Below are 13,514 nucleotides of genomic sequence, written 5' to 3' on the forward strand. Positions count from 1 at the left end.
TGCCAAGCCAGGTCCTCCCTGGACTGGAAACAAGCATCCTAGGACCGGTTTCGGGGTTTCACCCCTCTTCAGCCAGGATAGCTTGATTCCAGTGGCATGGAGAGCACGGGACTCACGTCTGAGCATACCCGTCCCACTCGGGGTGGCAAATACAAAAACAACAATTGATGGACAGAGTGCAGAACAATGTCATGCATTCACCCCAGTACAGAGATCTGGTCCTAAACCCATCGTTTTTTTGCTCACCATGCCATTCCAGTTTGAACCCAGCCATATGCAAATCAGTCTTGACCCTGAGCCTCATGGGAACAGTCCAGCCCGAACTGCCAAGCCAGGTCCTCCCTGGGCTGGAAACAAGCATCCTAGGACCGGTTTCGGGGTTTCACCCCTCTTCAGCCAGGATAGGTTGATTCCAGTGGCATGGAGAGCACGGGACTCACGTCTGAGCATACCCGTCCCACTCGTGGTGACAAATGCAAAAACAACAATTGATGGACAGAGTGCAGAACAATGTCATACATTCACCCCAGTACAGAGATCTAGGCCTAAATCCATCGTTTTTTTGCTCACCATGCCATTCCAGTTTGAACCCAGCCATATGCAAATCCGTCTTGATCCTGTGCCTCATGGGAACAGTCCAGCCCAAACTGCCAAGCCAGGTCCTCCCTGGACTGGAAACAAGCATCCTAGGACCGGTTTCGGGGTTTGACCCCTCTTCAGCCAGGATAGCTTGATTCCAGTGGCATGGAGAGCACGGGACTCACGTCTGAGCATACCCGTCCCACTCGGGGTGACAAATGCAAAAACAACAATTGATGGACAGAGTGAAGAACAATGTCATACATTCACCCCAGTACAGAGATATGGGCCTAAATCCATCGTTTTTTTGCTCACCATGCCATTCCAGTTTGAACCCAGCCATATGCAAATCAGTCTTGACCCTGTGCCTCATGGGAACAGTCCAGCCCGAACTGCCAGGCCAGGTCCTCCCTGGACTGGAAAAAAGCATCCTAGGACCGGTTTCGGGGTTTCACCCCTCTTCAGCCAGGATAGCTTGATTCCAGTGGCATGGAGAGCAGGGGACTCACGTCTGAGCATACCCATCCCACTCGGGGTGACAAATGCAAAAACAACAATTGATGGACAGAATGCAAAACAATGTCATACATTCACCCCAGTACAGAGATATGGGCCTAAATCCATCGTTTTTTTGCTCACCATGCCATTCCAGTTTGAACCCAGCCATATGCAAATCAGTCTTGACCCTGTGCCTCATGGGAACAGTCCAGCCCGAACTGCCAAGCCAGGTCCTCCCTGGACTGGAAACAAGCATCCTAGGACTGGTTTCGGGGTTTCACCCCTCTTCAGCCAGGATAGCTTGATTCCAGTGGCATGGAGAGCACGGGACTCACGTCTGAGCATACCCGTCCCAGGGGTGACAAATGCAAAAACAACAATTGATGGACAGAATGCAGAACAATGTCATACATTCACCCCAGTACAGAGATCTGGGCCTAAATCCATCGTTTTTTTGCTCACCATGCCATTCCAGTTTGAACCCAGCCATATGCAAATCAGTCTTGACCCTGTGCCTCATGGGAACAGTCCAGCCCGAACTGCCAAGCCAGGTCCTCCCTGGACTGGAAACAAGCATCCTAGGACCGGTTTCGGGATTTCACCCCTCTTCAGCCAGGATAGATTCCTACACACACTTGATGTTAAAAAAGCATTTTCTGTATTACATTGATAGGACTAAAACCTTTAGGAAAACACAGCAGTTATTTGTTGCGCTCTCAAACCCTAGAAAATTAAACACAATTTCAAAAGCAGGAATTGCATGATGGATAGTACAACGCATCCAGATATGTTACATTAAACCCAAATGTACATTACCATCGATCCACAAGCACCTTCTACTAGAAAGAAATGTGATTCTAGGTAATATTCCTTTAGCTGGCATATGTAAGACAGCTGCTTGGACTAATCCACATACATTTAAAAAACACTTGGTGTCCAATCAAGAAAACAAGCTCTGGTTGCCTTCCAACATGCGCTGGTGGCACACTTTCCTGCATGCGCTGGTGGCACGTCTTCCTACACGCACTGGCAGCACACCTTCCTACACACGCTGGTGGCACACCTTGCATGCACTGGTGACGAATATAACATGTTACAATGCATGCTATTACCACGCAGTAGGTGACAACGCAGTCGTTACAACGACCGCGTTGTTACCACGCGTGGCTTTACATCGCAAGTCATTTCTACGACTTGCGCTAGGTGGCGTACTGGACTTAGGAATAGTATAAATTACTATTCCTACTCCAGTTAGATTTAAAATCCAACACATTCCCTGGTGTTCTCCGCCACCTAGTGCAAGTCGTAGAAACGATTTGCGATGTAAAGCCATGCATGGTAATAACGCGGTCGTTGTAACGACTGCGCTGTTACCTACCTGCGTGGTAATAGCAGCGTTGTAAACGCTGTTTCCTACTGGTGACACACCTTCCAACATTTGCTGGTGGCACACCTTCCTACACGTGCTGGTGGCACACCTTCTTGCATGCACTAGTGACACACCTTCCAACATGCGCTGGTGGCACACCTTCCTACACATGCTGGTGGTACACTTTCTTGCATGCACTGGTGACACACCTTCCAACATGCGCTGGTGGCACACCTTCCTACACGTGCTGGTGGTACACCTTCTTGCATGCACTGGTGGCGCACCTCCCTACACGGGTTGGTGGTACACTTTCTTGCATGGACTGGTGGCGCACCTTCCTACACATGCTGGTGTTACACCTTCTTGCATGCACTGGTGGCGCACCTCCCTACACGGGCTGGTGGTACACTTTCTTGCATGCACTGGTGACACACCTTCAAACATGCGCTGGTGGCACACCTTCCTACACGTGCTGGTGGTACACCTTCTTGCATGCACTGGTGGCGCACCTCCCTACACGGGCTGGTGGTACACTTTCTTGCATGCACTGGTGGCCACCTTCCTACACATGCTGGTGGTACACCTTCTTGCATGCACTGGTGACACACCTTCCAACGTGCGCTGGTGGCACACCTTCCTACATGTGCTGGTGGTACACCTTCTTGCATGCACTGGTGGCACACCTTCCTACACGTGCTGGTGGTACACCTTCTTGCATGCACTGGTGACACACTCTCCTACATGCGCTGGTGGCACACTCTCATACATGCGCTGGTGGCACACTGTCCTACATGCGCTGGTGGCACACCTTCCTACACGTGCTGGTGGTACACCTTCTTGCATGCACTGGTGGCACATCTTCCTTAATATTACTCATGATATATGTGTGATGGAAAGAAGACACAGAGGTGAGCGAAAGAAAGAGTCAATATTTGATAAGGAGTAATAAAGTGAGACCGTGAGTAAGTCTTTGACACACTTGACCCTCTGCTCCCAATACTGTAATGAGCATTGTCCTAGAATCAGAATACCACAATGACCAGAATATGTGGACATAAGGCGGTTGATTCCAGCACCCAGTATTAAGGTTACCTCTGGTTGCTAAGTGGGCATCTCAGATTAAACCTTTGAAGAACTAAATCAATACCATGTTTATGGTGGGTGATGATGAAGGACCGAGGAATGTAGAGGGGAGAATGGCCCTAAAGGAACCCATGTGAGTGTGATGGTACTAGTGAGAACAGAGCCTGACACGACCCTTGACCTCTGTATTCTTCCCTTCCAGGCACTATACAGTACTGATCCCGGCAGAGATCCATTTTCCGCACACAGAACGGGCCTGCGTCCATCTCATCTGCCTCAATGGGACTGCACATGTGACAGTCAAACTTCACCTGCAGGAGGTCAACCTAACCCTCCTGGAAGAAAATGTTGAACCCTCCACATACTTCAAATGTGTCTCTTTCCAGGTACAGTATCCATGATGGTTGGCAGTGCCCAGGTCCTAGAGGTAACAGCTATAGTACTGAATCCCCAGCTAGCTGCCTAGAATTGCAAGGTTCAAGTTAAAGGTTAATGACTGAAGGTGCATGAAGGCGAACCACCACCTCACTCACAAGGAGTAGATACTTCATAGTAAATACCCAAAGGCAGTACTTAATTTGATCCTATGGTTTTCGGTGCTCAGCACCGGGACTTATTTGTCAACACTGGCACTTATGACAGTCTGCCACAGTGTGGAGCTGTTTGTCTAATTTAGATATGACCACAGCAACAGTTCTTTATTAACTCAACATGCATTAAAAAGACTAATGGCTACACCCAAGCCATTCTTATCGCTGATTAGGCTTGGAAAATTCTGAATTGTCACACTTACAGGAGTGTGATGGTTTGTAGCTGTCTTGGTACTGGCATTGACTGCACTAGCAGGACCAATGTGTAGAGCATGCCGCAGTAGCCTCCTGACAAGGGCCCTGGCACTTACATTTTTACAAATTAAGCACTGCCTAAAGGCATCCTCATAAAATGTTCTGGTAAAGCATTTAGGTACCTTTCGGTCTTTATGTCCATATTAAACCTCTTACACCTCTTTTTTGTCTTCAAACTACTTTTTGAAGGTGCTAATTTTCTTTTCTACTTTAGCTCTGGGTGTGTTTAAACATTAGCTGCTCTGATTTAAGACCATACTTAGTTCCAGAATGATGCTGGTCTCCATGGGCCTGGGTGTATGCTGTTTAGGGGCCTTTACATCTGTCTGTAGTCACAGAATTCGCAGAGGCACTTGGCTGATCCAATGGGTCCAAGAGGTCCTCACACTATGCCACAGGTTCAAATTTCTTAGAAGCTTGCGTATTCTTGCAATAATATGCTAAACTAAATATGTACTAACTTGTCTCACAACAGTACATATACAATGACCAAAACAATGACAACGAACCACTGGTAGCCATTAGTTACTTATACCCCTGAGCTGAGTTTATATAAATAAAGCTGCTTTTATTCTTTAGCACAAGTCCTTCAGTCTTCAAAAATACTCACCATTGGCAAATTGCAGCAAAGATTCCAGGAGGATGCCACACCCAAGACATTCTCATCAGAATATGTTTTCCATCAAGACATTCTCATCAGAATATGTTTTCCATGTTTCAAGGCATATGCCCCTGTCAGCCTTTCCTATTTCTAGTCCCTATGGAGGGAGGAATTCCTCAGAATGCATGCCTTCAGTTTACCCATACATGGTACGTTCTCCAAGGTTCTTAAAGTACGCACTGAGCAGTATATACTCCTTTACTCACACTCACTCATTCCAGAAAGATCAGTAGCATCTTCTCTCTCTGAATCTGCATGTGGGCCTAACCCACAAGGCCTTCACAGTTTATGAGCAGCCTCAAACTTCTTGGGCTCGATTCACAAAGTGACTTACAAGTAGTAAAGCTATGAGTATGGGGTCTCTGCACTCATGGTGGAATCTCCGCACTCAGGCGGAATCTCCTCACGGCGCACTCTATGCAGTGTGTCATGCGGAGATTCCACCCCCAGTGCTCATCTTGGACATTCCACACAATGCCCACATCTCACTGCACCTCAACGCACTCCACTGGCTCCCAGTCCAGCAAAGATGCCAATTCAAGCTGCTCATGTACTCCTACAAAGCCCTCAACAAAATCAGACCAGCATACCTCAACCACCGCCTCAACTTCTACCAACCCACCAGACACATCTGATCAGCCTACATGGTACTGTATGCACCCCTGCGGGGGACATTCCTTCTCACACATCGCAGCAAAAGCCTGGAACGACCTCCCGCTACACCTCAAAACTGCCCCCTCCCTCATGGACTTCCAATAGACGCTCAAGACCTGGCTCTTCCAGGAAAAAACAAACATAATTCTATCCATCCACCTTTCTTGGTTCCTCGCCCTACTCAGCACATGGATACCCTCACGGGTCATTAGCCGTGCATTAGAAATACACACAACATAACATAACAGTGCAGAGATTCCACCACGAGTGCGGAGACTTCCCACTCGTAACTTTACTACACGTAAGTCCCTTTGTCAATTGGGCCCCTTGTGTGGATCATATCTTGAGTTGGTACAGCTGCCCAGATTCACTCTGTGGTTGCATCCATCACGAGCCAGCTTCACTCCTCATTAGTTGCTGGGCCTTGTCCTCCTGCCTCAATTAATGCTCATAATCCTGGTTGTATGACAGCATATCAGATACCACAGTATTATTTAGCATTTACCTTTCATCTAACACATCACACATAATTAAATCATTTTTAGGATGAGCTACTCTGTTGTCTACATTTATATCATCTTCCGTTATACTATACTAAATGATTTTGTTAGTATTTATGTGGAGTTCGTGTCCACACCTAGACCCGACCCTTGACCTAATAGTTACATCACAATTTACCTAACTATATGGGGTACAGATAATTTAAAGGCAGGAGGTATTATGATTCCCCATGCCATTGTGATGCAATTACAGTGATATCACTGCAGCACAATATTTTGTATGCAATATTGTGATCATGCACAGGGCGCATGAGAAACTGGCCCAGTGCTTAATTTGAGCCGGTAGTTTCCGGTGCTCGGCACCTGCACTTAATTGCTAACCCTGGCACTTATGACAGTCTGGCACATGGTGGCGCTGTTTGTTTATTTAGAGTTGAACATAACAACAGTTTTATATTAATTCAATATATACGTTAAAAATAACATACCTGCAACCCAATCTATTCGTATAGATTTGGAGGCCTGGAATAGTGTGAAGTGTCATACTTGTATGAATGTGATGGTTAGTAGGGGCCCGATTCACAGAACTAATCTGATACAAAATCCTAAAATTACTACTTTTGGTATTCACAGAAGGCATTTAGTAGTAGTAAAGTTAGGATTTTGTCCTAAGTCTGTCCGAAGTCTGTCCTAAGTTTGTCTTAAGTCAAACTTAAGTCAAACTTAAGACAAAATCCTAACTTTACTACTACTAAATGCCTTCTGTGAATACCAAAAGTAGTAAATTTAGGATTTTGTCTCAGATTAGTTCTGTGAATCGGGCCCGTGAGTGTCTTTGTACTGATGTTGGCAGCACTGTCAGGGGCAATGGGTGGTGCAAGCCGCAGTGGCCATTGATTAGGGCCCCGGCACTTATTCTTTACAAATTAAGCAATGAATTGGCCTTTATCATCGCTCATGGACTGGTGTCACTCACACACTGTCTGCAGAGGTCATGATCTCCACTGTCTCTTCTTTCTAAATTTCTTGGTAAAGGGGTCTCTCTAACCTCCTTCATGTTCTGTCTCATCAGCTCGTGACAAAAACTGGTCCAGCTTATGAAAAGAAACCTTCAGGCATTTTGTGGCAAAATAGTGTGTAACTATGCCATGTCAGTCCATAGGCTCACAACTCACTGATTTAAAAACTCAAGTCAACTCATAGACTTGAACTTTTTCCCTCGAGTACCAACTCATCAACAAATAAATCAATGATCTGAGAAAAAAAAAATCATAGTGAAATTAAAACAATGTTTAATGTCAGTAAAATATGACAATTAGATAGTTGTAATGAAAAAACTAGAATGCAGTGGAAACATCTTTACTTGTTGATGGAAGGGGTACGGGTAGTGAGTGCAGCTGCCGGCTTTGGAACTGGGCACCCAAATACGAATATCGCCTTCAGCTCAACATCCAGTGCTTTGGGGAAAATCACCTAATCTAACTGTGCCTCAACCAATAAAAAAGTGTGACGTTTTCTATTGTAAAGTGTCTTAATGCCCTCGGGCAGAAATAGCTGTATACAAAACTGCAAAAAAAGTGTTTCAATCTGTAAGGAATAAGTTTTGATCCACGGTGAGAATGGATACATTTTATAGTTTGCAAGATAGCCAAACATGTCAAAGTGCCTGCCGTGGACATCTGGCCTGATCTGCAGGCTGTGCAGTTTTATCTTGGTAGGGCCAGCTCACCATTTCATCCTTCAGGGGTTTATAAATTAGGAAAAAATATGCTGAAACATTGTGGCAACTGTTATTTAAAGTGCTTAAAAGAGTAAAAAGTGCAGTTTGAAGCACTACATAAAAACAAATAAGAATCTATCACCATAATTTTAATTAATATAATTATATTAATGCAACTTTTAATTGTTCACATTTCGCCTCATGCTGTAAACTGTTTCTGTAATACTGCAACCAGATTTACTGAAAAAAGCAAGATTGGGTTTTTACAGAGTGCGGCATTATTGACTTCTGAGCAAATCCTTATTCTGCTGATGGTAAACACAACTCCCAATAAGTATTGCCCTCAGTGGTATCAGTTTGTACCTGATGTGGTATTGTCTCTTGGAATACCATGTGGCATTGGTTTGTTTCCAAATCAGGATTCTAGACTTTTGCTGTAATAATTACCACAACTTCAGGTTTTTCCACAAATAACTTTCTGCCTGTAGAATTCATACAGAAGAAAACACATAGGGTCTGATTCACCAACTGCACTTTTGAGTAAGTTTACACTTTTGAATAAGTTTAGTACTTTTCCATGCATAAGGTTTAACAAGTATGCAGAACATTTAAAAAAGGACACAGCTACTACTGGGATGAAATGAATATGATTGCTTTTAATTACATTCATAATACATTTCTCAAAATACAGATTTTCAGACTTCTTTAGAACTGGCAAGTGAGAATGTTTTTTTTAATAAAAAAGAGATAGTATGGATAATTCTAGAAACGTCTCCAGTAATATTTTGGTTTAGCCGCAATATTCTGCTGGACTAAAAGAAATAGACTAATTAACAAAGTTGTTAATGATGCTGCCTTTTTTGCATTTGATGAGGGGTAGCCCCTGTCAATGGTACCCTGATAGGATGTGCAGTGAAATCTTTCATGTGTGATATGGTTTTGTTCCCTTACAGGTGCCGCTCCCCGCTGGTGGCTCCGAAGAGGTTGGGCAAGTGGGCATTTCTGTTGAGTCTGAGGGCCACACACTGAAAAACAAGAAGAAGGTGCTTTTGAGGACCGTCAAAAGTGGGACATTTGTGCAGACCGACAAGGCCGTGTACAAGCCGGGACAGACAGGTACCCCCAGGATATATCCTCCCTTCTGTGTTCAAGACAGAGCTTGGTTAGGAGTTTTGAGGAGTTCAAGCTCTAGACTCATTCGAACCTCACACAGTGTAGCGATATAAGCGAAGGAAAGAGTGAATGGAATGGAGCGAAAGTGAGGAAAGTTGCAAACTCAAAACTTTTCAAAGATGAAAAGTGCAAAAGGAAGGATGACTAAAAATGTAAAGCTGTACTGAAATATGAGTCAAAAAACAAGTGATACCAACATTGAAGGAAAAAAACAATCAGAAGAAATAGATCATTGAAGGGATCATGATGTTCAAATAGGAAATAAAGGGCCAGGCAGCGATTGCAGGAATCATTGGAGGGAAAATGAGAGCACAAGATGAGGAGGATGGGAAGTAACTTGTGTAGAAAAACATATTTGAAACCATGATGAAAGAAGTGGAAAGTTGAGGTCAATACACTTGTATGATTATGGACAATCAATGAAACTTAACATGATGTGGCAATGAAAAAGAGAAAGTGGATGCGTTACTTGGGGTCCAATTCACAATATTGTTTTCAGCGATTAAGACAAATTTACTAATGACCAAAAGCTCAGTGACTTGGGCCTTAAGTACAGTACTGTGTGGCTGCTCCAACCTCCAGCTAAACTAGCTCCAGTCCCTCAACCATTTGAGAGCTGTGAGGTGAGACACACTCCTAGGCTCTGGAGGAAGGTGTACTTGAACTGATCTCAAGGTGTGGGGATTCTCATACTCAAAAGCCACCCACTAACGCTCACTTCTTGTCTTTGCAGTGAAGTTTCGCATTGTGAGTCTGAATGAGGACTTTATTGCGGAGAACAAGCCGGTAAGTAAATCTGAGCTGAGCAATGCGATGCTCTTCGTGAGCAAAGAAGAGCCAATTAAATGTGTCAGATGGGTGTCTGCCTTGAATCACCTTTCCAATAGCCAGTGAGATAACTTCTGAATTAGAAGAAAACTCAAGAGATCAGTGCAACTTATCTTATTACCTTGGTTCATACTTCTATGGAGGGTGATCAAACTGAAATAACTGTACGAAGCCCGCTGGTAATGTCTAGTTGCATACTTAGAGCCTACGATCCTCAAAGGACGGTCCATTTCTCTATTCTTTTTGCACAACTCTCTCTCGAACTAGCTCTAAAACATAACAAATACAGAAAATGATCGTGTCTTTAAATATCATTTTCCACATGGCTACATTTCAGTTTTCTTAGATATGAATTGCTTACTGGCATTTGTTGTTAATATTTGCTGTTAAGTTTCTTACAGACATAAAAGAATGCCTTAACTATGAGCTATCCTGTAGAACCGGTCTATACCCGTTCTATTATAAAAACTTGTATTCACGTTAATGTAGCACATACATTGGAAACATTTGGTATCTGCCATTTCCTTTACTTTTTTGTCTCAATCCAAATTTCTCACTCATTTTTTTCTGTACAGAAGAGCAGCTAACATTTATGCAATATTTAACAAGCAATTAGCACTTTCTTACCCAAAAACTGCCTACAACTCACTTCTATGGTTAGCAAATTTCTTTAGTATGCTGGCTTAAGAAGGATATATTTCACTCTCACAATTTTTCGGGCTTCAAATCTATCACACCTTGTAGTTGAGATAAGCGCCCTGTTGAGTGCTCAGTAGTTTGTGCACCAATTTTACTTCAAACAAGGACAGCTCTTGAATTAGAAAAGTAACATGGATATTTAACTGTCTTCTTTCTAACAATCTCTCTTCTCTTTCAGTACTCACTCGTGCAAATCCAGGTAAGAACTTTTAAGATGTCTGCTTTGTCCATCGTGCCTTTTTAGTTGTTCACCTCCTTTTGGATTTATTATGTTTGGTATGTCTTGGCTGCCTTTTACAGCATTTGTATTCTTTTTGTTATGCCGCACTTGTAAAGTTATGCAGTGCCTAACAGCTAACTGATTTGCCATAAAGCACTATTGATGACAAGGGGATTCCGCTGTGATGGTTAGTTGAATTAATGAGTCCGGTGACTCTTTCTGGCAGGTAGACGCAAGGAATGGCCAGTGGATGGAGAGTTGGATTGTGGATCCAAGGTTGTGGGTCTTATACCATGATGTTGCTCTCTTCTTTGATTAAGAATTGGGTTTCAGGGATGTTACAGAGGTTGGAGATGGATAAAAGCTACGGTTGAATAACCTAGATTTCAATCAGTCAATCAATCAGGATTTATAAAGCGCAGCTAATCAATCTATAGGGTATCCAGGCGCTACTCTTTTGGTGGAATTCTAAATATCGTGCATCTCTCTCCACCGTTACCGTAATCTCCTTATTCTGAGCCGTGGAAGTTCACGTGAATGGAATTCCCCACACCCAATTTCGGTTGTCTTTGGGCACAGACTCACCAGGTCCGCAAACTGCAGAACTGATATTTCCATTCCCAGAGACACCTCACTTGTTGACATGCTGGTGGAGCATCTGTGCATGGACCGAGAATGGGGGCATCAGTGAGTAACAGATGATTGGGGGTGCGGGAGAAGGATAGTAAACAGAGCATGGTGACTTATGTGCTAGATAAACAAAAGCTGAACGTGGAAGTAATATGACTTGAGGGGAAAGGAGAGGGCAAAAGAGGAGAGACGAGAGTCAAGGATGTCAGGCAGTACAAACAGAAGCGGGAGAAACCAAGGAAAAACATGCACTCTCACGGAGTGCTTAAAGGGAAAGAAACAAATAGCTCCTCAAGTCAAAATGAAAAGGAAAAACTCATCCAGCCAGAATACTACGAGTCTGATATGCCCCTGCATGGGACAAATCCAAGAATAGGGAAGAAAGCTATCAAATCTAGTTCAGATACCTGAAGAAACCAACAAAGCCACTCATTCATGAGCAAGGGGCTGTCCCAAATTCTATTTTAAGTATATGCAATGTATTGGAAACAATAGGTCGGTGATGCAAAGCAAACTTTGTCTGTAGCAAGACCTAAAAAAGAACATATCTTCAATCCCTATTTCACAAAATGAATGTGCTATTAATGGGCTTGATGTTAGTACTATAAACAATACATCGGTACAAGAAAGACTTAGGTCATTGTCTCACTAAATACCATGAGGCCGATTCGCAAAAATATATAATGTGTAATTTGTGCCTACACATTTACCTATGTTGGTAGGAGATATTCATACACAATCTGCATTCTTGCCAATTTACCTAACTTCTGACTATTTGTACGGAGTACATGATTTTTGATAAAAGCTTTTTTGAATCTGGTCCTATGGATTCATCCAGCTACGGAAAAGTGTCCTTTAGTCATAATTCATGTTCTTTCAGAGTAGCAGGCCCCTTCGTGGACTCACTTTATCAACAACAAATTTAAAAAACGGCAGCAATGCTTGAGCGATTAAATCAAGGACAGGAGTCTCCAACCAGTGGACCGTGAGCTATCAGTAGCTGCCAGTCACCTTCAGAGTAGCTCACAGCCTTGAGTTTATTTTTAAATAAGCACAAGGTCATACTTTCCTTTTAAAGTTGAGGGAAGGCTATGTTTATTTTACATTATTATCATCAGGATGCAGATAGCATTGCCTGATAATGAGCAGTGCTCAGTCAGATTTATGACCCAGGTATGGGGCACAGAGGTGAACAACTCAAGCACTGAGGTATTTAACTCTTGATTAAAAGTCCTTGTCAACTCAGTATTGGAGCTGTGAACAAAATGATGTTTCTGAATGCTTTTTAATGGGAGAAAATGAAAATGGAAGGTTACCTTAATGATTAAATAAACTCTTCATTTAAATTTTCTCTCATTTCCGAGTGCATTTACAAACAGCAGTCCCCTTACTCCCAGTGGCCAGTAGACACAGTGCCAGTGGCCAGTAGACACAGTGCCATAGGTATAACTGAAAAATACAGCCATGTTTTTTAAATGACAGAAATTTAAAGTGCAGAAAAATGTTCCATAGTATAAATATTTTTGCTGAACATTCTTCTGCACTTTAAATTTCTCCCATTAAAAAAAATTATTGCATGTTTGTGTTACACATGCAATGGTGCCACATATAGTGAAAGGTATGTCCTGTGCCACAAGTACATATGACACAGGCCTCAGTCACCCATACACATATATCCCATTGATAAGCACACATGTTCACACATCCCCGAAGGGCATACTCTCCCTGACACACATGCCAGCCCTTTCATAGTGCCCTTAATCAAAGTATTTTGCTCAAACCATAGTATCTGGCTCTATGGACGTGAGGCTTACAATAAATGAAGCTGGGTATGGGGGTGCCTGGTAACACTGCACAAGTTTTTAGTAGCTCACAATGATTTTCTCTGATCAGAAGTAGCTCTCAATGCAGAAAAGGTTGGAGACTCTAAACCCACTTCTCATTACATAAAATGATTTTTTTTTAAAGTGTTTCCACAGAAGCCCTGTATTCATGTATCTGTATGTACTAATAGGATAGCGTGGGCCTCACCGCATTGATAGAGGAGTGATTTAC

The 13,514-nt window shown here is 43.2% G+C and overlaps 1 long non-coding RNA gene across 1 annotated transcript; it reads left to right on the forward strand.

Moving 5' to 3' along the window:
• The first annotated feature begins 3,668 nt into the window (after positions 1–3,668).
• On the forward strand, positions 3,669–9,868 carry LOC146812873 (uncharacterized). Its single transcript, XR_014966932.1, has 3 exons — positions 3,669–3,915; positions 8,863–9,025; positions 9,816–9,868. It is a non-coding gene; the product is annotated as an uncharacterized LOC146812873 (long non-coding RNA).
• Positions 9,869–13,514: the final 3,646 nt, after the last annotated feature.

Source organism: Triturus cristatus, chromosome 7 (assembly GCF_964204655.1).
Source record: "Triturus cristatus chromosome 7, aTriCri1.1, whole genome shotgun sequence".
Taxonomy (NCBI): domain Eukaryota; kingdom Metazoa; phylum Chordata; class Amphibia; order Caudata; family Salamandridae; genus Triturus; species Triturus cristatus.